Below are 23,826 nucleotides of genomic sequence, written 5' to 3'. Positions count from 1 at the left end.
AGGCCATTGTCAGCGTTGCCCGGGGTGTCGGCGAGTTCTGTGTTCTGGCCGGCGTGGAGGCAGGCTGCCCTGGCCGCAGGCTTGGTGTGCTGGTGGCAGCCAGGGGGCTGGCGTGGGGCCCGGCACCGTCATCGGCCTGGGGTAGTGTGTGGGGGCCATGAGCTGCCTCTGGGCGTTGGTGCAGAGGGAGCTGTGGGGACTTGTTGAGGGCACGGGTGCTGGCAGCAGCCACTGAAGCCTTCTCTCCTCCTTTGCTTTGCACGCCGGCCGAGCGTGGCGTGGCGCTGAGCAGCTCCCGAGGACATGCCGGGCCCATGCAGCACAGGCGAGCACGCCGGCGTTGGTGTGTGGAGGGGGCCTGTGCTGTGTGGCAGGTAAGGAGGCGCGTGTCAGGCCCCGGGGAGTTGGGGGTCCTTGGGAGGGGTGGGAGAGAGCGCAGGACCCTTCTGGGTGGTCCTGCCTGGTGCCTCGGGGGTCTCGGATGGAGTCCGCCACAGCGGTGAGAGGAAGGTCCTCTTGAGCCGTGGGGCCATGGGGCTGCGCGGGGCTTGTTTCTTGGGGGCTGTGGCCCGGCGGCAGCCGCTGCTGGCCTTGCTCCTCCTTCTTCTCTGCCTGGTGGCCGAGCGTGGCTGCGGGCAGCTCCCGAGGATGTCCCGGGCTGCTGCGGTGCAGTGTGCAGGCGAGCACGTCAGCAGTGGTGTGCGGAGGGCGGCCTTTGCCACAGGGCAGGTCAGCGGCCGCGTGCAGGGACCTGGGGTGCTGGGGAGGTTGGGGAGAGGGGCCAGGGCCCTTTGGGTGGTGCCGCCTGGTGCCTTGGGGATCTCAGTGCAGTGCCCCAGGGCAGCGGGAAGGTAATGCCCTAGGGCCGGGGAATCTGGCTCCCGCGGGCCTTGTCTCTTGGGGTGCTGGCACTGGCATCATCCACTGATGGCCTCACTCCTCCTTTTGCTTTGCCCGGCGGCCGAGCACGGTGCTGAGCAGCTCCCGACGGCATCCCAGGGCCCTGCATCTCGGCGCTGGAGGCCAGCACACCAGCAGCAGCTGGCGGCATTCGCACTCATCAGGAGCAACTTGTGTCTCGTCAGCTGAGTGCCTCTTTGTGTTTGCCTATTGCTGTTGCTGCTGCGGCTGCTGCTGGGGGTACCTTTCCGAAAGGAGATTCCTCCAGGCTGCCCTCCTCTATCCCCTTGTAAGAAGGCCTTGCAGCGGAGAGGACGCCCTGCTGCGAGGTCGCTCAAGACCTCTGAGCGAGCGCCTGTGTTGGGTTTTGAGCTTTTTAAGGATGCTTGTGAGAGCTTGGCTTCTGAGACCTCAAAGCAGCAGCATGTCTTTCAGAAGGCACTGTAGGCCTGGAAGATGCAGAGGCGTCTGCCTGCGCCAGGCCCTTTCCCAAGGCGGGGAGTTGCTCGCCCCTTTCTCTTGATGCTCTGCCAAAGGTGGGCTAGCCCCCACACAGGCACATTCTGCATGCCATGTGGCAGCATGCTGGCGAAGCCAAAAACCTCCCTGGCGCTTCCAAAATCATTCACCCCGTTTTTGGCCCAAGACCGCTGGTGGCTCTTTTGCCCTCGGGAAACTGCCACGGCTGCTCTTTTTCCCCGCTCAGGAAATCCCTGAGCACTTGCCCGTGGGAAGGGTGTGGGGCTGGCACAGGCCGCTCTCCAGCTAGGCCTTGCTCTTCTGCTCGGCACTGGCCCTCTGCTGCTGGCCACCGCCAGAGAGAGGCTGCTTGAGCACAGCTCTCCTTACCTCACGAGCCTGTTAACCCAAGGGCTTAGCCTACTGACATGGCTGCCGAGTGTGCCAGCACTCTGGCCTTTCTCTCTTTTTCTAACTTTTGGCCTGTAGCTTTTTGCCCAGAACTGATTCCGGCACCAAGGAGCAGGCAGGCGTGCCAAGAACATTGCAAGCGTGTGAGGGGGAAGGAGGGAGAGGTGCCCCAGGACAAATGCCTGGAGACACTGCCTGAGGCTGCAGGGCTGGCGTGAGGAAAGCCAAAGGCCACCTGGAGCTGAAGCTGGCAAGGGCCAGGAAAGGCAAGCGGCAAGGCTCCTACAAGTGCACCAGCAGCAAAAGGAAGGCGAGGGCAAAGGGCAGCCTGCTGCTAAAGGCGGGGGGCAGGGGCCCTGGGGACAAAGGACACTGAAAACACAGATGTCCTGAAGGCTTTCTTCACCAGCTGACCGTGAGCCAGCAATGTGCGCTTGTGGCCACGAAGGCCGCTGGTATCCTGGGAAGCCGCAGGAAGAGCATTGCCAGAGGGCCGCTGGGGAGGGAGGGGGTGGGAGTCAGGGGCAGGCTCCTTCCGCTCTCCTCAGCCCTGCTGAGGCCACACGTGGAGTCTGGGGTGCAGTTCTGGGCTCCCCAGGACAACATCCGCACGGACGGAGTGGAGCGAGGCCTGCAAAGGGCCACCAAGAGGAGGAAGGCACTGGAGCAGCTCTCCTGCCAGGAGAGGCTGAGCGAGCTGGGCCTCTTCAGCCTGGGCAGGAGAAGGCGGAGGCAGGCGGGCGGATCTCAGCAAGCTCTTCTCTGCCTCTGCAATAGGCCTCTGCCTAGCACTGCCTGAGGGCATGCCTCGGAGGGGCCCAAGACAGCTGTTCTGCCACTACGTGAACCTCTGCGTGCCTGAGCCATGTGAGGGGCATGGCGATTTTGTGCCAGTGTCTGCGTGGGCACGGTGTGGTTTTGGGAGGCACAAGTGGAAGCGTGGAGGGGCAGTTCTCCTGAGGCTGTACCTGGCATGCCACTGCTCCAGTGGGGGCTGAAGAGGGCTCCTCGGCAAGCCCTTGCTGGTGGCGGAGCCATTGCAGAAGAGCTTGTATGCTGCGCGCACCTCTCCTTTGGTAAGGGGAAAGTTTGGCAAGAGTCGGGAGGTGCAGAGGGGCACTTTGGTGGAGGCCGGAATAGGCAGGACTGCCAGTGGAGGCGCGGGAGAGCACTAGTGTGCGAGCACGTGCAGGTGGGGAGCCGTTATAGCAGCGCGGCACTGTCTGTCGGCATGTGTCGTTAGGCATGGTGTCAGTCTGGGAAGAGTGAGGAAGCGCAGCGGCGCAGTTCTTGTTTGACTGGACTAGGCCTGCAAGAACAGCGGAGGAGCCCGAGGGAAGCTGTGGGCGCTTCCTTGATGGTGCATGAGCCTTGCCAGGTGCATGGTGATTTTTGTGCCAATGTCTGAGGAGGCACGGTGTCAGTTTGTGAAAAGAGGAAGTGCCGCAGGGCAGGTATTGCTTGCTGCTCTAGGCATGCAAGAGAAGCGGCGGGGCTGCAGAGAACAACTCTGCGAGAGCAAATGCGGAGTGCTGGAGAGGCCTGGTGAGGCGGGAGCAGTGTCCGGGTTTCTGAGCGAGGGCTCGTGCCTTGGGGCGCTTGTGCCTCTTGCCGGGCAGTTGGTGCCTGTTGCCAAGGCCATTGTCAGCGTTGCCCGGGGTGTCGGCGAGTTCTGTGTTCTGGCCGGCGTGGAGGCAGGCTGCCCTGGCCGCAGGCTTGGTGTGCTGGTGGCAGCCAGGGGGCTGGCATGGGGCCCGGCACCGTCATCGGCCTGGGGTAGTGTGTGGGGGGCCATGAGCTGCCTCTGGGCGTTGGTGCAGAGGGAGCTGTGGGGGACTTGTTGAGGGCACGGGTGCTGGCAGCAGCCACTGAAGCCTTCTCTCCTCCTTTGCTTTGCACGGCTGCCGAGCGTGGCGTGGCGCTGCGCAGCTCCCGAGGACATGCCGGGCCCATGCAGCACAGGCGAGCACGCCGGCGTTGGTGTGTGGAGGGGGCCTGTGCTGTGTGGCAGGTAAGGAGTTGCGTGTCAGGCCCCGGGGAGTTGGGGGTCCTTGGGAGGGGTGGGAGAGAGCGCAGGACCCTTCTGGGTGGTCCTGCCTGGTGCCTCGATGGAGTCCGCCACAGCGGTGGGAGGAGGGTCCTCTTGAGCCGTGGGGCCATGGGGCTGCGCGGGGCTTGTTTCTTGGGGGGCTGTGGCCCGGCGGCAGCCGCTGCTGGCCTTGCTCCTCCTTCTTCTCTGCCCGGTGGCCGAGCGTGGCTGTGGGCAGCTCCCGAGGACGTCCCGGGCTGCTGCGGTGCAGTGTGCAGGCGAGCACGTCAGCAGTGGTGTGCGGAGGGCGGCCTTTGCCACAGGGCAGGTCAGCGGCCGCGTGCAGGGTCCCGGGGTGCTGGGGAGGTTGGGGAGAGGGGCCAGGGCCCTTTGGGTGGTGCCGCCTGGTGCCTTGGGGATCTCAGTGCAGTGCCCCAGGGCAGCGGGAAGGTAATGCCCTAGGGCCGGGGAATCTGGCTCCCGCGGGGCTTGTCTCTTGGGGGGCATCCACTGATGGCCTCACTCCTCCTTTTGCTTTGCCCGGCGGCCGAGCACGGTGCTGAGCAGCTCCCGACGGCATCCCAGGGCCCTGCATCTCGGCGCTGGAGGCCAGCGCACCAGCAGCAGCTGGCGGCATTCGCTCTCATCAGGAGCAACTTGTGTCTCGTCAGCTGAGTGCCTCTTTGTGTTTGCCTATTGCTGTTGCTGCTGCGGCTGCTGCTGGGGGTACCTTTCCAAAAGGAGATTCCTCCAGGCTGCCCTCCTCTATCCCCTTGTAAGAAGGCCTTGCAGCGGAGAGGACGCCCTGCTGCGAGGTCGCTCAAGACCTCTGAGCGAGCGCCTGTGTTGGGTTTTGAGCTTTTTAAGGATGCTTGTGAGAGCTTGGCTTCTGAGACCTCAAAGCAGCAGCATGTCTTTCAGAAGGCACTGTAGGCCTGGAAGATGCAGAGGCGTCTGCCTGCGCCAGGCCCTTTCCCAAGGCGGGGAGTTGCTCGCCCCTTTCTCTTGATGCTCTGCCAAAGGTGGGCTAGCCCCCACACAGGCACATTCTGCATGCCATGTGGCAGCATGCTGGCGAAGCCAAAAACCTCCCTGGCGCTTCCAAAATCATTCACCCCGTTTTTGGCCCAAGACCGCTGGTGGCTCTTTTGCCCTCGGGAAACTGCCACGGCTGCTCTTTTTCCCCGCTCAGGAAATCCCTGAGCACTTGCCCGTGGGAAGGGTGTGGGGCTGGCACAGGCCGCTCTCCAGCTAGGCCTTGCTCTTCTGCTCGGCACTGGCCCTCTGCTGCTGGCCACCGCCAGAGAGAGGCTGCTTGAGCACAGCTCTCCTTACCTCACGAGCCTGTTAACCCAAGGGCTTAGCCTACTGACATGGCTGCCGAGTGTGCCAGCACTCTGGCCTTTCTCTCTTTTTCTAACTTTTGGCCTGTAGCTTTTTGCCCAGAACTGATTCCGGCACCAAGGAGCAGGCAGGCGTGCCAAGAACATCGCAAGCGTGTGAGGGGGAAGGAGGGAGAGGTGCCCCAGGACAAATGCCTGGAGACACTGCCTGAGGCTGCAGGGCTGGCGTGAGGAAAGCCAAAGGCCACCTGGAGCTGAAGCTGGCAAGGGCCAGGAAAGGCAAGCGGCAAGGCTCCTACAAGTGCACCAGCAGCAAAAGGAAGGCGAGGGCAAAGGGCAGCCTGCTGCTAAAGGCGGGGGGCAGGGGCCCTGGGGACAAAGGACACTGAAAACACAGATGTCCTGAAGGCTTTCTTCACCAGCTGACCGTGAGCCAGCAATGTGCGCTTGTGGCCACGAAGGCCGCTGGTATCCTGGGAAGCCGCAGGAAGAGCATTGCCAGAGGGCCGCTGGGGAGGGAGGGGGTGGGAGTCAGGGGCAGGCTCCTTCCGCTCTCCTCAGCCCTGTTGAGGCCACACGTGGAGTCTGGGGTGCAGTTCTGGGCTCCCCAGGACAACATCCGCACGGACGGAGTGGAGCGAGGCCTGCAAAGGGCCACCAAGAGGAGGAAGGCACTGGAGCAGCTCTCCTGCCAGGAGAGGCTGAGCGAGCTGGGCCTCTTCAGCCTGGGCAGGAGAAGGCGGAGGCAGGCGGGCGGATCTCAGCAAGCTCTTCTCTGCCTCTGCAATAGGCCTCTGCCTAGCACTGCCTGAGGGCATGCCTCGGAGGGGCCCAAGACAGCTGTTCTGCCACTACGTGAACCTCTGCGTGCCTGAGCCATGTGAGGGGCATGGCGATTTTGTGCCAGTGTCTGCGTGGGCACGGTGTGGTTTTGGGAGGCACAAGTGGAAGCGTGGAGGGGCAGTTCTCCTGAGGCTGCACCTGGCATGCCACTGCTCCAGTGGGGGGCTGAAGAGGGCTCCTCGGCAAGCCCTTGCTGGTGGCGGAGCCATTGCAGAAGAGCTTGTATGCTGCACGCACCTCTCCTTTGGTAAGGGGAAAGTTTGGCAAGAGTCGGGAGGTGCAGAGGGGCACTTTGGTGGAGGCCGGAATAGGCAGGACTGCCAGTGGAGGCGCGGGAGAGCACTAGTGTGCGAGCACGTGCAGGTGGGGAGCCGTTATAGCAGCGCGGCACTGTCTGTCGGCATGTGTCGTTAGGCATGGTGTCAGTCTGGGAAGAGCGAGGAAGCGCAGCGGCGCAGTTCTTGTTTGACTGGACTAGGCCTGCAAGAACAGCGGAGGAGCCTGAGGGAAGCTGTGGGCGCTTCCTTGATGGTGCATGAGCCTTGCCAGGTGCATGGTGATTTTTGTGCCAATGTCTGAGGAGGCACGATGTCAGTTTGTGAAAAGAGGAAGTGCCGCAGGGCAGGTATTGCTTGCTGCTCTAGGCATGCAAGAGAAGCGGCGGGGCTGCAGAGAACAACTCTGCGAGAGCAAATGCGGAGTGCTGGAGAGGCCTGGTGAGGCGGGAGCAGTGTCCGGGTTTCTGAGCGAGGGCTCGTGCCTTGGGGCGCTTGTGCCTCTTGCCGGGCAGTTGGTGCCTGTTGCCAAGGCCATTGTCAGCGTTGCCCGGGGTGTCGGCGAGTTCTGTGTTCTGGCCGGCGTGGAGGCAGGCTGCCCTGGCCGCAGGCTTGGTGTGCTGGTGGCAGCCAGGGGGCTGGCATGGGGCCCGGCACCGTCATCGGCCTGGGGTAGTGTGTGGGGGGCCATGAGCTGCCTCTGGGCGTTGGTGCAGAGGGAGCTGTGGGGGACTTGTTGAGGGCACGGGTGCTGGCAGCAGCCACTGAAGCCTTCTCTCCTCCTTTGCTTTGCACGGCTGCCGAGCGTGGCGTGGCGCTGCGCAGCTCCCGAGGACATGCCGGGCCCATGCAGCACAGGCGAGCACGCCGGCGTTGGTGTGTGGAGGGGGCCTGTGCTGTGTGGCAGGTAAGGAGTCGCGTGTCAGGCCCCGGGGAGTTGGGGGTCCTTGGGAGGGGTGGGAGAGAGCGCAGGACCCTTCTGGGTGGTCCTGCCTGGTGCCTCGATGGAGTCCGCCACAGCGGTGGGAGGAGGGTCCTCTTGAGCCGTGGGGCCATGGGGCTGCGCGGGGCTTGTTTCTTGGGGGGCTGTGGCCCGGCGGCAGCCGCTGCTGGCCTTGCTCCTCCTTCTTCTCTGCCCGGTGGCCGAGCGTGGCTGTGGGCAGCTCCCGAGGACGTCCCGGGCTGCTGCGGTGCAGTGTGCAGGCGAGCACGTCAGCAGTGGTGTGCGGAGGGCGGCCTTTGCCACAGGGCAGGTCAGCGGCCGCGTGCAGGGTCCCGGGGTGCTGGGGAGGTTGGGGAGAGGGGCCAGGGCCCTTTGGGTGGTGCCGCCTGGTGCCTTGGGGATCTCAGTGCAGTGCCCCAGGGCAGCGGGAAGGTAATGCCCTAGGGCCGGGGAATCTGGCTCCCGCGGGGCTTGTCTCTTGGGGGGCATCCACTGATGGCCTCACTCCTCCTTTTGCTTTGCCCGGCGGCCGAGCACGGTGCTGAGCAGCTCCCGACGGCATCCCAGGGCCCTGCATCTCGGCGCTGGAGGCCAGCGCACCAGCAGCAGCTGGCGGCATTCGCTCTCATCAGGAGCAACTTGTGTCTCGTCAGCTGAGTGCCTCTTTGTGTTTGCCTATTGCTGTTGCTGCTGCGGCTGCTGCTGGGGGTACCTTTCCAAAAGGAGATTCCTCCAGGCTGCCCTCCTCTATCCCCTTGTAAGAAGGCCTTGCAGCGGAGAGGACGCCCTGCTGCGAGGTCGCTCAAGACCTCTGAGCGAGCGCCTGTGTTGGGTTTTGAGCTTTTTAAGGATGCTTGTGAGAGCTTGGCTTCTGAGACCTCAAAGCAGCAGCATGTCTTTCAGAAGGCACTGTAGGCCTGGAAGATGCAGAGGCGTCTGCCTGCGCCAGGCCCTTTCCCAAGGCGGGGAGTTGCTCGCCCCTTTCTCTTGATGCTCTGCCAAAGGTGGGCTAGCCCCCACACAGGCACATTCTGCATGCCATGTGGCAGCATGCTGGCGAAGCCAAAAACCTCCCTGGCGCTTCCAAAATCATTCACCCCGTTTTTGGCCCAAGACCGCTGGTGGCTCTTTTGCCCTCGGGAAACTGCCACGGCTGCTCTTTTTCCCCGCTCAGGAAATCCCTGAGCACTTGCCCGTGGGAAGGGTGTGGGGCTGGCACAGGCCGCTCTCCAGCTAGGCCTTGCTCTTCTGCTCGGCACTGGCCCTCTGCTGCTGGCCACCGCCAGAGAGAGGCTGCTTGAGCACAGCTCTCCTTACCTCACGAGCCTGTTAACCCAAGGGCTTAGCCTACTGACATGGCTGCCGAGTGTGCCAGCACTCTGGCCTTTCTCTCTTTTTCTAACTTTTGGCCTGTAGCTTTTTGCCCAGAACTGATTCCGGCACCAAGGAGCAGGCAGGCGTGCCAAGAACATCGCAAGCGTGTGAGGGGGAAGGAGGGAGAGGTGCCCCAGGACAAATGCCTGGAGACACTGCCTGAGGCTGCAGGGCTGGCGTGAGGAAAGCCAAAGGCCACCTGGAGCTGAAGCTGGCAAGGGCCAGGAAAGGCAAGCGGCAAGGCTCCTACAAGTGCACCAGCAGCAAAAGGAAGGCGAGGGCAAAGGGCAGCCTGCTGCTAAAGGCGGGGGGCAGGGGCCCTGGGGACAAAGGACACTGAAAACACAGATGTCCTGAAGGCTTTCTTCACCAGCTGACCGTGAGCCAGCAATGTGCGCTTGTGGCCACGAAGGCCGCTGGTATCCTGGGAAGCCGCAGGAAGAGCATTGCCAGAGGGCCGCTGGGGAGGGAGGGGGTGGGAGTCAGGGGCAGGCTCCTTCCGCTCTCCTCAGCCCTGCTGAGGCCACACGTGGAGTCTGGGGTGCAGTTCTGGGCTCCCCAGGACAACATCCGCACGGACGGAGTGGAGCGAGGCCTGCAAAGGGCCACCAAGAGGAGGAAGGCACTGGAGCAGCTCTCCTGCCAGGAGAGGCTGAGCGAGCTGGGCCTCTTCAGCCTGGGCAGGAGAAGGCGGAGGCAGGCGGGCGGATCTCAGCAAGCTCTTCTCTGCCTCTGCAATAGGCCTCTGCCTAGCACTGCCTGAGGGCATGCCTCGGAGGGGCCCAAGACAGCTGTTCTGCCACTACGTGAACCTCTGCGTGCCTGAGCCATGTGAGGGGCATGGCGATTTTGTGCCAGTGTCTGCGTGGGCACGGTGTGGTTTTGGGAGGCACAAGTGGAAGCGTGGAGGGGCAGTTCTCCTGAGGCTGCACCTGGCATGCCACTGCTCCAGTGGGGGCTGAAGAGGGCTCCTCGGCAAGCCCTTGCTGGTGGCGGAGCCATTGCAGAAGAGCTTGTATGCTGCGCGCACCTCTCCTTTGGTAAGGGGAAAGTTTGGCAAGAGTCGGGAGGTGCAGAGGGGCACTTTGGTGGAGGCCGGAATAGGCAGGACTGCCAGTGGAGGCGCGGGAGAGCACTAGTGTGCGAGCACGTGCAGGTGGGGAGCCGTTATAGCAGCGCGGCACTGTCTGTCGGCATGTGTCGTTAGGCATGGTGTCAGTCTGGGAAGAGCGAGGAAGCGCAGCGGCGCAGTTCTTGTTTGACTGGACTAGGCCTGCAAGAACAGCGGAGGAGCCTGAGGGAAGCTGTGGGCGCTTCCTTGATGGTGCATGAGCCTTGCCAGGTGCATGGTGATTTTTGTGCCAATGTCTGAGGAGGCACGATGTCAGTTTGTGAAAAGAGGAAGTGCCGCAGGGCAGGTATTGCTTGCTGCTCTAGGCATGCAAGAGAAGCGGCGGGGCTGCAGAGAACAACTCTGCGAGAGCAAATGCGGAGTGCTGGAGAGGCCTGGTGAGGCGGGAGCAGTGTCCGGGTTTCTGAGCGAGGGCTCGTGCCTTGCCCGCGGCCCTTGGGCCATGCTTGCTGGCGTGCCGGTGCGCGGTGGGTGTGTTTGGGGCTGGGGCGCTTGTGCCTCTTGCCGGGCAGTTGGTGCCTGTTGCCAAGGCCATTGTCAGCGTTGCCCGGGGTGTCGGCGAGTTCTGTGTTCTGGCCGGCGTGGAGGCAGGCTGCCCTGGCCGCAGGCTTGGTGTGCTGGTGGCAGCCAGGGGGCTGGCGTGGGGCCCGGCACCGTCATCGGCCTGGGGTAGTGTGTGGGGGGCCATGAGCTGCCTCTGGGCGTTGGTGCAGAGGGAGCTGTGGGGGACTTGTTGAGGGCACGGGTGCTGGCAGCAGCCACTGAAGCCTTCTCTCCTCCTTTGCTTTGCACGCCGGCCGAGCGTGGCGTGGCGCTGAGCAGCTCCCGAGGACATGCCGGGCCCATGCAGCACAGGCGAGCACGCCGGCGTTGGTGTGTGGAGGGGGCCTGTGCTGTGTGGCAGGTAAGGAGTCGCGTGTCAGGCCCCGGGGAGTTGCGGGTCCTTGGGAGGGGTGGGAGAGAGCGCAGGACCCTTCTGGGTGGTCCTGCCTGGTGCCTCGGGGGTCTCGATGGAGTCCGCCACAGCGGTGAGAGGAGGGTCCTCTTGAGCCGTGGCGCCATGGGGCTGCGCGGGGCTTGTTTCTTGGGGGCTGTGGCCCGGCGGCAGCCGCTGCTGGCCTTGCTCCTCCTTCTTCTCTGCCCGGTGGCCGAGCGTGGCTGTGGGCAGCTCCCGAGGACGTCCCGGGCTGCTGCGGTGCAGTGTGCAGGCGAGCACGTCAGCAGTGGTGTGCGCAGGGCGGCCTTTGCCACAGGGCAGGTCAGCGGCCGCGTGCAGGGACCCGGGGTGCTGGGGAGGTTGGGGAGAGGGGCCAGGGCCCTTTGGGTGGTGCCGCCTGGTGCCTTGGGGATCTCAGTGCAGTGCCCCAGGGCAGCGGGAAGGTAATGCCCTGGGGCCGGGGAATCTGGCTCCCGCGGGGCTTGTCTCTTGAGGGGCTGGCACTGGCATCATCCACTGATGGCCTCACTCCTCCTTTTGCTTTGCCCGGCGGCCGAGCACGGTGCTGAGCAGCTCCCGACGGCATCCCAGGGCCCTGCATCTCGGCGCTGGAGGCCAGCGCACCGGCAGCAGCTGGCGGCATTCGCACTCATCAGGAGCAACTTGTGTCTCGTCAGCTGAGTGCCTCTTTGTGTTTGCCTATTGCTGTTGCTGCTGCGGCTGCTGCTGGGGGTACCTTTCCAAAAGGAGATTCCTCCAGGCTGCCCTCCTCTATCCCCTTGTAAGAAGGCCTTGCAGCGGAGAAGACGCCCTGCTGCGAGGTCGCTCAAGACCTCTGAGCGAGCGCCTGTGTTAGGTTTTGAGCTTTTTAAGGATGCTTGTGAGAGCTTGGCTTCTGAGACCTCAAAGCAGCAGCATGTCTTTCAGAAGGCACTGTAGGCCTGGAAGATGCAGAGGCGTCTGCCTGCGCCAGGCCCTTTCCCAAGGCGGGGAGTTGCTCGCCCCTTTCTCTTGATGCTCTGCCAAAGGTGGGCTAGCCCCCACACAGGCACATTCTGCATGCCATGTGGCAGCATGCTGGCAAAGCCAAAAACCTCCCTGGCGCTTCCAAAATCATTCACCCCGTTTTTGGCCCAAGACCGCTGGTGGCTCTTTTGCCCTCGGGAAACTGCCACGGCTGCTCTTTTTCCCCGCTCAGGAAATCCCTGAGCACTTGCCCGTGGGAAGGGTGTGGGGCTGGCACAGGCCGCTCTCCAGCTAGGCCTTGCTCTTCTGCTCGGCACTGGCCCTCTGCTGCTGGCCACCGCCAGAGAGAGGCTGCTTGAGCACAGCTCTCCTTACCTCACGAGCCTGTTAACCCAAGGGCTTAGCCTACTGACATGGCTGCCGAGTGTGCCAGCACTCTGGCCTTTCTCTCTTTTTCTAACTTTTGGCCTGTAGCTTTTTGCCCAGAACTGATTCCGGCACCAAGGAGCAGGCAGGCGTGCCAAGAACATCGCAAGCGTGTGAGGGGGAAGGAGGGAGAGGTGCCCCAGGACAATTGCCTGGAGACACTGCCTGAGGCTGCAGGGCTGGCGTGAGGAAAGCCAAAGGCCACCTGGAGCTGAAGCTGGCAAGGGCCAGGAAAGGCAAGCGGCAAGGCTCCTACAAGTGCACCAGCAGCAAAAGGAAGGCGAGGGCAAAGGGCAGCCTGCTGCTAAAGGCGGGGGGCAGGGGCCCTGGGGACAAAGGACACTGAAAACACAGATGTCCTGAAGGCTTTCTTCACCAGCTGACCGTGAGCCAGCAATGTGCGCTTGTGGCCACGAAGGCCGCTGGTATCCTGGGAAGCCGCAGGAAGAGCATTGCCAGAGGGCCGCTGGGGAGGGAGGGGGTGGGAGTCAGGGGCAGGCTCCTTCCGCTCTCCTCAGCCCTGCTGAGGCCACACGTGGAGTCTGGGGTGCAGTTCTGGGCTCCCCAGGACAACATCCGCACGGACGGAGTGGAGCGAGGCCTGCAAAGGGCCACCAAGAGGAGGAAGGCACTGGAGCAGCTCTCCTGCCAGGAGAGGCTGAGCGAGCTGGGCCTCTTCAGCCTGGGCAGGAGAAGGCGGAGGCAGGCGGGCGGATCTCAGCAAGCTCTTCTCTGCCTCTGCAATAGGCCTCTGCCTAGCACTGCCTGAGGGCATGCCTCGGAGGGGCCCAAGACAGCTGTTCTGCCACTACGTGAACCTCTGCGTGCCTGAGCCATGTGAGGGGCATGGCGATTTTGTGCCAGTGTCTGCATGGGCACGGTGTGGGTTTGGGAGGCGCAAGTGGAAGCGTGGAGGGGCAGTTCTCCTGCGGCTGCACCTGGCATGCCACTGCTCCAGTGGGGGCTGAAGAGGGCTCCTCGGCAAGCCCTTGCTGGTGGCGGAGCCATTGCAGAAGAGCTTGTATGCTGCGCGCACCTCTCCTTTGGTAAGGGGAAAGTTTGGCAAGAGTCGGGAGGTGCAGAGGGGCACTTTGGTGGAGGCCGGAATAGGCAGGACTGCCAGTGGAGGCGCGGGAGAGCACTAGTGTGCGAGCACGTGCAGGTGGGGAGCCGTTATAGCAGCGCGGCACTGTCTGTCGGCATGTGTCGTTAGGCATGGTGTCAGTCTGGGAAGAGCGAGGAAGCGCAGCGGCGCAGTTCTTGTTTGACTGGACTAGGCCTGCAAGAACAGCGGAGGAGCCCGAGAGAAGCTGTGGGCGCTTCCTTGATGGTGCATGAGCCTTGCCAGGTGCATGGTGATTTTTGTGCCAATGTCTGAGGAGGCACGGTGTCAGTTTGTGAAAAGAGGAAGTGCCGCAGGGCAGGTATTGCTTGCTGCTCTAGGCATGCAAGAGAAGCGGCGGGGCTGCAGAGAACAACTCTGCGAGAGCAAATGCGGAGTGCTGGAGAGGCCTGGTGAGGCGGGAGCAGTGTCCGGGTTTCTGAGCGAGGGCTCGTGCCTTGCCCGCGGCCCTTGGGCCATGCTTGCTGGCGTGCCGGTGCGCGGTGGGTGTGTTTGGGGCTGGGGCGCTTGTGCCTCTTGCCGGGCAGTTGGTGCCTGTTGCCAAGGCCATTGTCAGCGTTGCCCGGGGTGTCGGCGAGTTCTGTGTTCTGGCCGGCGTGGAGGCAGGCTGCCCTGGCCGCAGGCTTGGTGTGCTGGTGGCAGCCAGGGGGCTGGCGTGGGGCCCGGCACCGTCATCGGCCTGGGGTAGTGTGTGGGGGCCATGAGCTGCCTCTGGGCGTTGGTGCAGAGGGAGCTGTGGGGACTTGTTGAGGGCACGGGTGCTGGCAGCAGCCACTGAAGCCTTCTCTCCTCCTTTGCTTTGCACGCCGGCCGAGCGTGGCGTGGCGCTGAGCAGCTCCCGAGGACATGCCGGGCCCATGCAGCACAGGCGAGCACGCCGGCGTTGGTGTGTGGAGGGGCCTGTGCTGTGTGGCAGGTAAGGAGGCGCGTGTCAGGCCCCGGGGAGTTGGGGGTCCTTGGGAGGGGTGGGAGAGACCCCAGGACCCTTCTGGGTGGTCCTGCCTGGTGCCTCGGGGGTCTCAATGGAGTCCGCCACAGCGGTGAGAGGAGGGTCCTCTTGAGCCGTGGCGCCATGGGGCTGCGCGGGGCTTGTTTCTTGGGGGCTGTGGCCCGGCGGCAGCCGCTGCTGGCCTTGCTCCTCCTTCTTCTCTGCCCGGTGGCCGAGCGTGGCTGCGGGCAGCTCCCGAGGACGTCCCGGGCTGCTGCGGTGCAGTGTGCAGGCGAGCACGTCAGCAGTGGTGTGCGGAGGGCGGCCTTTGCCACAGGGCAGGTCAGCGGCCGCGTGCAGGGACCTGGGGTGCTGGGGAGGTTGGGGAGAGGGGCCAGGGCCCTTTGGGTGGTGCCGCCTGGTGCCTTGGGGATCTCATTGGAGTGCCCCAGGGCAGCGGGAAGGTAATGCCCCAGGGCCGGGGAATCTGGCTCCCGCGGGGCTTGTCTCTTGGGGGGCTGGCACTGGCATCATCCACTGATGGCCTCACTCCTCCTTTTGCTTTGCCCGGCGGCCGAGCACGGTGCTGAGCAGCTCCCGATGGCATCCCAGGGCCCTGCATCTCGGCGCTGGAGGCCAGCGCACCGGCAGCAGCTGGCGGCATTCGCACTCATCAGGAGCAACTTGTGTCTCGTCAGCTGAGTGCCTCTTTGTGTTTGCCTATTGCTGTTGCTGCTGCGGCTGCTGCTGGGGGTACCTTTCCAAAAGGAGATTCCTCCAGGCTGCCCTCCTCTATCCCCTTGTAAGAAGGCCTTGCAGCGGAGAAGACGCCCTGCTGCGAGGTCGCTCAAGACCTCTGAGCGAGCGCCTGTGTTGGGTTTTGAGCTTTTTAAGGATGCTTGTGAGAGCTTGGCTTCTGAGACCTCAAAGCAGCAGCATGTCTTTCAGAAGGCACTGTAGGCCTGGAAGATGCAGAGGCGTCTGCCTGCGCCAGGCCCTTTCCCAAGGCGGGGAGTTGCTCGCCCCTTTCTCTTGATGCTCTGCCAAAGGTGGGCTAGCCCCCACACAGGCACATTCTGCATGCCATGTGGCAGCATGCTGGCGAAGCCAAAAACCTCCCTGGCGCTTCCAAAATCATTCACCCCGTTTTTGGCCCAAGACCGCTGGTGGCTCTTTTGCCCTCGGGAAACTGCCACGGCTGCTCTTTTTCCCCGCTCAGGAAATCCCTGAGCACTTGCCCGTGGGAAGGGTGTGGGGCTGGCACAGGCCGCTCTCCAGCTAGGCCTTGCTCTTCTGCTCGGCACTGGCCCTCTGCTGCTGGTCACCGCCAGAGAGAGAGGCTGCTTGAGCACAGCTCTCCTTACCTCACGAGCCTGTTAACCCAAGGGCTTAGCCTACTGACATGGCTGCCGAGTGTGCCAGCACTCTGGCCTTTCTCTCTTTTTCTAACTTTTGGCCTGTAGCTTTTTGCCCAGAACTGATTCCGGCACCAAGGAGCAGGCAGGCGTGCCAAGAACATCGCAAGCGTGTGAGGGGGAAGGAGGGAGAGGTGCCCCAGGACAATTGCCTGGAGACACTGCCTGAGGCTGCAGGGCTGGCGTGAGGAAAGCCAAAGGCCACCTGGAGCTGAAGCTGGCAAGGGCCAGGAAAGGCAAGCGGCAAGGCTCCTACAAGTGCACCAGCAGCAAAAGGAAGGCGAGGGCAAAGGGCAGCCTGCTGCTAAAGGCGGGGGGCAGGGGCCCTGGGGACAAAGGACACTGAAAACACAGATGTCCTGAAGGCTTTCTTCACCAGCTGACCGTGAGCCAGCAATGTGCGCTTGTGGCCACGAAGGCCGCTGGTATCCTGGGAAGCCGCAGGAAGAGCATTGCCAGAGGGCCGCTGGGGAGGGAGGGGGTGGGAGTCAGGGGCAGGCTCCTTCCGCTCTCCTCAGCCCTGCTGAGGCCACACGTGGAGTCTGGGGTGCAGTTCTGGGCTCCCCAGGACAACATCCGCACGGACGGAGTGGAGCGAGGCCTGCAAAGGGCCACCAAGAGGAGGAAGGGACTGGAGCAGCTCTCCTACGAGGAGAGGCTGAGCGAGCTGGGCCTCTTCAGCCTGGGCAGGAGAAGGCGGAGGCAGGCGGGCGGATCTCAGCAAGCTCTTCTCTGCCTCTGCAATAGGCCTCTGCCTAGCACTGCCTGAGGGGATGCCTCGGAGGGGCCCAAGACAGCTGTTCTGCCACTACGTGAACCTCTGCGTGCCTGAGCCATGTGAGGGGCATGGCGATTTTGTGCCAGTGTCTGCGTGGGCACGGTGTGGGTTTGGGAGGCGCAAGTGGAAGCGTGGAGGGGCAGTTCTCCTGCGGCTGCACCTGGCATGCCACTGCTCCAGTGGGGGCTGAAGAGGGCTCCTCGGCAAGCCCTTGCTGGTGGCGGAGCCATTGCAGAAGAGCTTGTATGCTGCGCGCACCTCTCCTTTGGTAAGGGGAAAGTTTGGCAAGAGTCGGGAGGTGCAGAGGGGCACTTTGGTGGAGGCCGGAATAGGCAGGACTGCCAGTGGAGGCGCGGGAGAGCACTAGTGTGCGAGCACGTGCAGGTGGGGAGCCGTTATAGCAGCGCGGCACTGTCTGTCGGCATGTGTCGTTAGGCATGGTGTCAGTCTGGGAAGAGCGAGGAAGCGCAGCGGCGCAGTTCTTGTTTGACTGGACTAGGCCTGCAAGAACAGCGGAGGAGCCCGAGAGAAGCTGTGGGCGCTTCCTTGATGGTGCATGAGCCTTGCCAGGTGCATGGTGATTTTTGTGCCAATGTCTGAGGAGGCACGGTGTCGTTTTGTGAAAAGAGGAAGTGCCGCAGGGCAGGTATTGCTTGCTGCTCTAGGCATGCAAGAGAAGCGGCGGGGCTGCAGAGAACAACTCTGCGAGAGCAAATGCGGAGTGCTGGAGAGGCCTGGTGAGGCGGGAGCAGTGTCCGGGTTTCTGAGCGAGGGCTCGTGCCTTGCCCGCGGCCCTTGGGCCATGCTTGCTGGCGTGCCGGTGCGCGGTGGGTGTGTTTGGGGCTGGGGCGCTTGTGCCTCTTGCCGGGCAGTTGGTGCCTGTTGCCAAGGCCATTGTCAGCGTTGCCCGGGGTGTCGGCGAGTTCTGTGTTCTGGCCGGCGTGGAGGCAGGCTGCCCTGGCCGCAGGCTTGGTGTGCTGGTGGCAGCCAGGGGGCTGGCGTGGGGCCCGGCACCGTCATCGGCCTGGGGTAGTGTGTGGGGGCCATGAGCTGCCTCTGGGCGTTGGTGCAGAGGGAGCTGTGGGGACTTGTTGAGGGCACGGGTGCTGGCAGCAGCCACTGAAGCCTTCTCTCCTCCTTTGCTTTGCACGCCGGCCGAGCGTGGCGTGGCGCTGAGCAGCTCCCGAGGACATGCCGGGCCCATGCAGCACAGGCGAGCACGCCGGCGTTGGTGTGTGGAGGGGGCCTGTGCTGTGTGGCAGGTAAGGAGTCGCGTGTCAGGCCCCGGGGAGTTGCGGGTCCTTGGGAGGGGTGGGAGAGAGCGCAGGACCCTTCTGGGTGGTCCTGCCTGGTGCCTCGGGGGTCTCGATGGAGTCCGCCACAGCGGTGAGAGGAGGGTCCTCTTGAGCCGTGGCGCCATGGGGCTGCGCGGGGCTTGTTTCTTGGGGGCTGTGGCCCGGCGGCAGCCGCTGCTGGCCTTGCTCCTCCTTCTTCTCTGCCCGGTGGCCGAGCGTGGCTGCGGGCAGCTCCCGAGGACGTCCCGGGCTGCTGCGGTGCAGTGTGCAGGCGAGCACGTCAGCAGTGGTGTGCGGAGGGCGGCCTTTGCCACAGGGCAGGTCAGCGGCCGCGTGCAGGGACCCGGGGTGCTGGGGAGGTTGGGGAGAGGGGCCAGGGCCCTTTGGGTGGTGCCGCCTGGTGCCTTGGGGATCTCAGTGCAGTGCCCCAGGGCAGCGGGAAGGTAATGCCCTAGGGCCGGGGAATCTGGCTCCCGCGGGGCTTGTCTCTTGGGGTGCTGGCACTGGCATCATCCACTGATGGCCTCACTCCTCCTTTTGCTTTGCCCGGCGGCCGAGCACGGTGCTGAGCAGCTCCCGATGGCATCCCAGGGCCCTGCATCTCGGCGCTGGAGGCCAGCACACCAGCAGCAGCTGGCGGCATTCGCACTCATCAGGAGCAACTTGTGTCTCGTCAGCTGAGTGCCTCTTTGTGTTTGCCTATTGCTGTTGCTGCTGCGGCTGCTGCTGGGGGTACCTTTCCGAAAGGAGATTCCTCCAGGCTGCCCTCCTCTATCCCCTTGTAAGAAGGCCTTGCAGCGGAGAAGACGCCCTGCTGCGAGGTCGCTCAAGACCTCTGAGCGAGCGCCTGTGTTGGGTTTTGAGCTTTTTAAGGATGCTTGTGAGAGCTTGGCTTCTGAGACCTCAAAGCAGCAGCATGTCTTTCAGAAGGCACTGTAGGCCTGGAAGATGCAGAGGCGTCTGCCTGCACCAGGCCCTTTCCCAAGGCGGGGAGTTGCTCGCCCCTTTCTCTTGATGCTCTGCCAAAGGTGGGCTAGCCCCCACACAGGCACATTCTGCATGCCATGTGGCAGCATGCTGGCAAAGCCAAAAACCTCCCTGGCGCTTCCAAAATCATTCACCCCGTTTTTGGCCCAAGACCGCTGGTGGCTCTTTTGCCCTCGGGAAACTGCCACGGCTGCTCTTTTTCCCCGCTCAGGAAATCCCTGAGCACTTGCCCGTGGGAAGGGTGTGGGGCTGGCACAGGCCGCTCTCCAGCTAGGCCTTGCTCTTCTGCTCGGCACTGGCCCTCTGCTGCTGGCCACCGCCAGAGAGAGAGGCTGCTTGAGCACAGCTCTCCTTACCTCACGAGCCTGTTAACCCAAGGGCTTAGCCTACTGACATGGCTGCCGAGTGTGCCAGCACTCTGGCCTTTCTCTCTTTTTCTAACTTTTGGCCTGTAGCTTTTTGCCCAGAACTGATTCCGGCACCAAGGAGCAGGCAGGCGTGCCAAGAACATCGCAAGCGTGTGAGGGGGAAGGAGGGAGAGGTGCCCCAGGACAAATGCCTGGAGACACTGCCTGAGGCTGCAGGGCTGGCGTGAGGAAAGCCAAAGGCCACCTGGAGCTGAAGCTGGCAAGGGCCAGGAAAGGCAAGCGGCAAGGCTCCTACAAGTGCACCAGCAGCAAAAGGAAGGCGAGGGCAAAGGGCAGCCTGCTGCTAAAGGCGGGGGGCAGGGGCCCTGGGGACAAAGGACACTGAAAACACAGATGTCCTGAAGGCTTTCTTCACCAGCTGACCGTGAGCCAGCAATGTGCGCTTGTGGCCACGAAGGCCGCTGGTATCCTGGGAAGCCGCAGGAAGAGCATTGCCAGAGGGCCGCTGGGGAGGGAGGGGGTGGGAGTCAGGGGCAGGCTCCTTCCGCTCTCCTCAGCCCTGCTGAGGCCACACGTGGAGTCTGGGGTGCAGTTCTGGGCTCCCCAGGACAACATCCGCACGGACGGAGTGGAGCGAGGCCTGCAAAGGGCCACCAAGAGGAGGAAGGCACTGGAGCAGCTCTCCTACGAGGAGAGGCTGAGCGAGCTGGGCCTCTTCAGCCTGGGCAGGAGAAGGCGGAGGCAGGCGGGCGGATCTCAGCAAGCTCTTCTCTGCCTCTGCAATAGGCCTCTGCCTAGCACTGCCTGAGGGCATGCCTTGGAGGGGCCCAAGACAGCTGTTCTGCCACTACGTGAACCTCTGCGTGCCTGAGCCATGTGAGGGGCATGGCGATTTTGTGCCAGTGTCTGCGTGGGCACGGTGTGGGTTTGGGAGGCGCAAGTGGAAGCGTGGAGGGGCAGTTCTCCTGCGGCTGCACCTGGCATGCCACTGCTCCAGTGGGGGCTGAAGAGGGCTCCTCGGCAAGCCCTTGCTGGTGGCGGAGCCATTGCAGAAGAGCTTGTATGCTGCGCGCACCTCTCCTTTGGTAAGGGGAAAGTTTGGCAAGAGTCGGGAGGTGCAGAGGGGCACTTTGGTGGAGGCCGGAATAGGCAGGACTGCCAGTGGAGGCGCGGGAGAGCACTAGTGTGCGAGCACGTGCAGGTGGGGAGCCGTTATAGCAGCGCGGCACTGTCTGTCGGCATGTGTCGTTAGGCATGGTGTCAGTCTGGGAAGAGCGAGGAAGCGCAGCGGCGCAGTTCTTGTTTGACTGGACTAGGCCTGCAAGAACAGCGGAGGAGCCCGAGAGAAGCTGTGGGCGCTTCCTTGATGGTGCATGAGCCTTGCCAGGTGCATGGTGATTTTTGTGCCAATGTCTGAGGAGGCACGGTGTCGTTTTGTGAAAAGAGGAAGTGCCGCAGGGCAGGTATTGCTTGCTGCTCTAGGCATGCAAGAGAAGCGGCGGGGCTGCAGAGAACAACTCTGCGAGAGCAAATGCGGAGTGCTGGAGAGGCCTGGTGAGGCGGGAGCAGTGTCCGGGTTTCTGAGCGAGGGCTCGTGCCTTGCCCGCGGCCCTTGGGCCATGCTTGCTGGCGTGCCGGTGCGCGGTGGGTGTGTTTGGGGCTGGGGCGCTTGTGCCTCTTGCCGGGCAGTTGGTGCCTGTTGCCAAGGCCATTGTCAGCGTTGCCCGGGGTGTCGGCGAGTTCTGTGTTCTGGCCGGCGTGGAGGCAGGCTGCCCTGGCCGCAGGCTTGGTGTGCTGGTGGCAGCCAGGGGGCTGGCGTGGGGCCCGGCACCGTCATCGGCCTGGGGTAGTGTGTGGGGGCCATGAGCTGCCTCTGGGCGTTGGTGCAGAGGGAGCTGTGGGGACTTGTTGAGGGCACGGGTGCTGGCAGCAGCCACTGAAGCCTTCTCTCCTCCTTTGCTTTGCACGCCGGCCGAGCGTGGCGTGGCGCTGAGCAGCTCCCGAGGACATGCCGGGCCCATGCAGCACAGGCGAGCACGCCGGCGTTGGTGTGTGGAGGGGGCCTGTGCTGTGTGGCAGGTAAGGAGTCGCGTGTCAGGCCCCGGGGAGTTGCGGGTCCTTGGGAGGGGTGGGAGAGAGCGCAGGACCCTTCTGGGTGGTCCTGCCTGGTGCCTCGGGGGTCTCGATGGAGTCCGCCACAGCGGTGAGAGGAGGGTCCTCTTGAGCCGTGGCGCCATGGGGCTGCGCGGGGCTTGTTTCTTGGGGGCTGTGGCCCGGCGGCAGCCGCTGCTGGCCTTGCTCCTCCTTCTTCTCTGCCCGGTGGCCGAGCGTGGCTGCGGGCAGCTCCCGAGGACTTCCCGGGCTGCTGCGGTGCAGTGTGCAGGCGAGCACGTCAGCAGTGGTGTGCGGAGGGCGGCCTTTGCCACAGGGCAGGTCAGCGGCCGCGTGCAGGGACCCGGGGTGCTGGGGAGGTTGGGGAGAGGGGCCAGGGCCCTTTGGGTGGTGCCGCCTGGTGCCTTGGGGATCTCAGTGCAGTGCCCCAGGGCAGCGGGAAGGTAATGCCCTAGGGCCGGGGAATCTGGCTCCCGCGGGGCTTGTCTCTTGGGGTGCTGGCACTGGCATCATCCACTGATGGCCTCACTCCTCCTTTTGCTTTGCCCGGCGGCCGAGCACGGTGCTGAGCAGCTCCCGATGGCATCCCAGGGCCCTGCATCTCGGCGCTGGAGGCCAGCACACCAGCAGCAGCTGGCGGCATTCGCACTCATCAGGAGCAACTTGTGTCTCGTCAGCTGAGTGCCTCTTTGTGTTTGCCTATTGCTGTTGCTGCTGCGGCTGCTGCTGGGGGTACCTTTCCAAAAGGAGATTCCTCCAGGCTGCCCTCCTCTATCCCCTTGTAAGAAGGCCTTGCAGCGGAGAAGACGCCCTGCTGCGAGGTCGCTCAAGACCTCTGAGCGAGCGCCTGTGTTGGGTTTTGAGCTTTTTAAGGATGCTTGTGAGAGCTTGGCTTCTGAGACCTCAAAGCAGCAGCATGTCTTTCAGAAGGCACTGTAGGCCTGGAAGATGCAGAGGCGTCTGCCTGCGCCAGGCCCTTTCCCAAGGCGGGGAGTTGCTCGCCCCTTTCTCTTGATGCTCTGCCAAAGGTGGGCTAGCCCCCACACAGGCACATTCTGCATGCCATGTGGCAGCATGCTGGCAAAGCCAAAAACCTCCCTGGCGCTTCCAAAATCATTCACCCCGTTTTTGGCCCAAGACCGCTGGTGGCTCTTTTGCCCTCGGGAAACTGCCACGGCTGCTCTTTTTCCCCGCTCAGGAAATCCCTGAGCACTTGCCCGTGGGAAGGGTGTGGGGCTGGCACAGGCCGCTCTCCAGCTAGGCCTTGCTCTTCTGCTCGGCACTGGCCCTCTGCTGCTGGCCACCGCCAGAGAGAGAGGCTGCTTGAGCACAGCTCTCCTTACCTCACGAGCCTGTTAACCCAAGGGCTTAGCCTACTGACATGGCTGCCGAGTGTGCCAGCACTCTGGCCTTTCTCTCTTTTTCTAACTTTTGGCCTGTAGCTTTTTGCCCAGAACTGATTCCGGCACCAAGGAGCAGGCAGGCGTGCCAAGAACATCGCAAGCGTGTGAGGGGGAAGGAGGGAGAGGTGCCCCAGGACAAATGCCTGGAGACACTGCCTGAGGCTGCAGGGCTGGCGTGAGGAAAGCCAAAGGCCACCTGGAGCTGAAGCTGGCAAGGGCCAGGAAAGGCAAGCGGCAAGGCTCCTACAAGTGCACCAGCAGCAAAAGGAAGGCGAGGGCAAAGGGCAGCCTGCTGCTAAAGGCGGGGGGCAGGGGCCCTGGGGACAAAGGACACTGAAAACACAGATGTCCTGAAGGCTTTCTTCACCAGCTGACCGTGAGCCAGCAATGTGCGCTTGTGGCCACGAAGGCCGCTGGTATCCTGGGAAGCCGCAGGAAGAGCATTGCCAGAGGGCCGCTGGGGAGGGAGGGGGTGGGAGTCAGGGGCAGGCTCCTTCCGCTCTCCTCAGCCCTGCTGAGGCCACACGTGGAGTCTGGGGTGCAGTTCTGGGCTCCCCAGGACAACATCCGCACGGACGGAGTGGAGCGAGGCCTGCAAAGGGCCACCAAGAGGAGGAAGGCACTGGAGCAGCTCTCCTACGAGGAGAGGCTGAGCGAGCTGGGCCTCTTCAGCCTGGGCAGGAGAAGGCGGAGGCAGGCGGGCGGATCTCAGCAAGCTCTTCTCTGCCTCTGCAATAGGCCTCTGCCTAGCACTGCCTGAGGGGATGCCTTGGAGGGGCCCAAGACAGCTGTTCTGCCACTACGTGAACCTCTGCGTGCCTGAGCCATGTGAGGGGCATGCGAATTTTGTGCCAGTGTCTGCGTGGGCACGGTGTGGGTTTGGGAGGCGCAAGTGGAAGCGTGGAGGGGCAGTTCTCCTGCGGCTGCACCTGGCATGCCACTGCTCCAGTGGGGGCTGAAGAGGGCTCCTCGGCAAGCCCTTGCTGGTGGCGGAGCCATTGCAGAAGAGCTTGTATGCTGCGCACACCTCTCCTTTGGTAAGGGGAAAGTTTGGCAAGAGTCGGGAGGTGCAGAGGGGCACTTTGGTGGAGGCCGGAATAGGCAGGACTGCCAGTGGAGGCGCGGGAGAGCACTAGTGTGCGAGCACGTGCAGGTGGGGAGCCGTTATAGCAGCGCGGCACTGTCTGTCGGCATGTGTCGTTAGGCATGGTGTCAGTCTGGGAAGAGCGAGGAAGCGCAGCGGCGCAGTTCTTGTTTGACTGGACTAGGCCTGCAAGAACAGCGGAGGAGCCCGAGAGAAGCTGTGGGCGCTTCCTTGATGGTGCATGAGCCTTGCCAGGTGCATGGTGATTTTTGTGCCAATGTCTGAGGAGGCACGG

The sequence above is a fragment of the Dromaius novaehollandiae genome, chromosome 3, assembly GCF_036370855.1.
Source record: "Dromaius novaehollandiae isolate bDroNov1 chromosome 3, bDroNov1.hap1, whole genome shotgun sequence".
In the NCBI taxonomy this organism is placed as follows: domain Eukaryota; kingdom Metazoa; phylum Chordata; class Aves; order Casuariiformes; family Dromaiidae; genus Dromaius; species Dromaius novaehollandiae.
Note: the sequence above shows the minus strand (reverse complement) of the source record.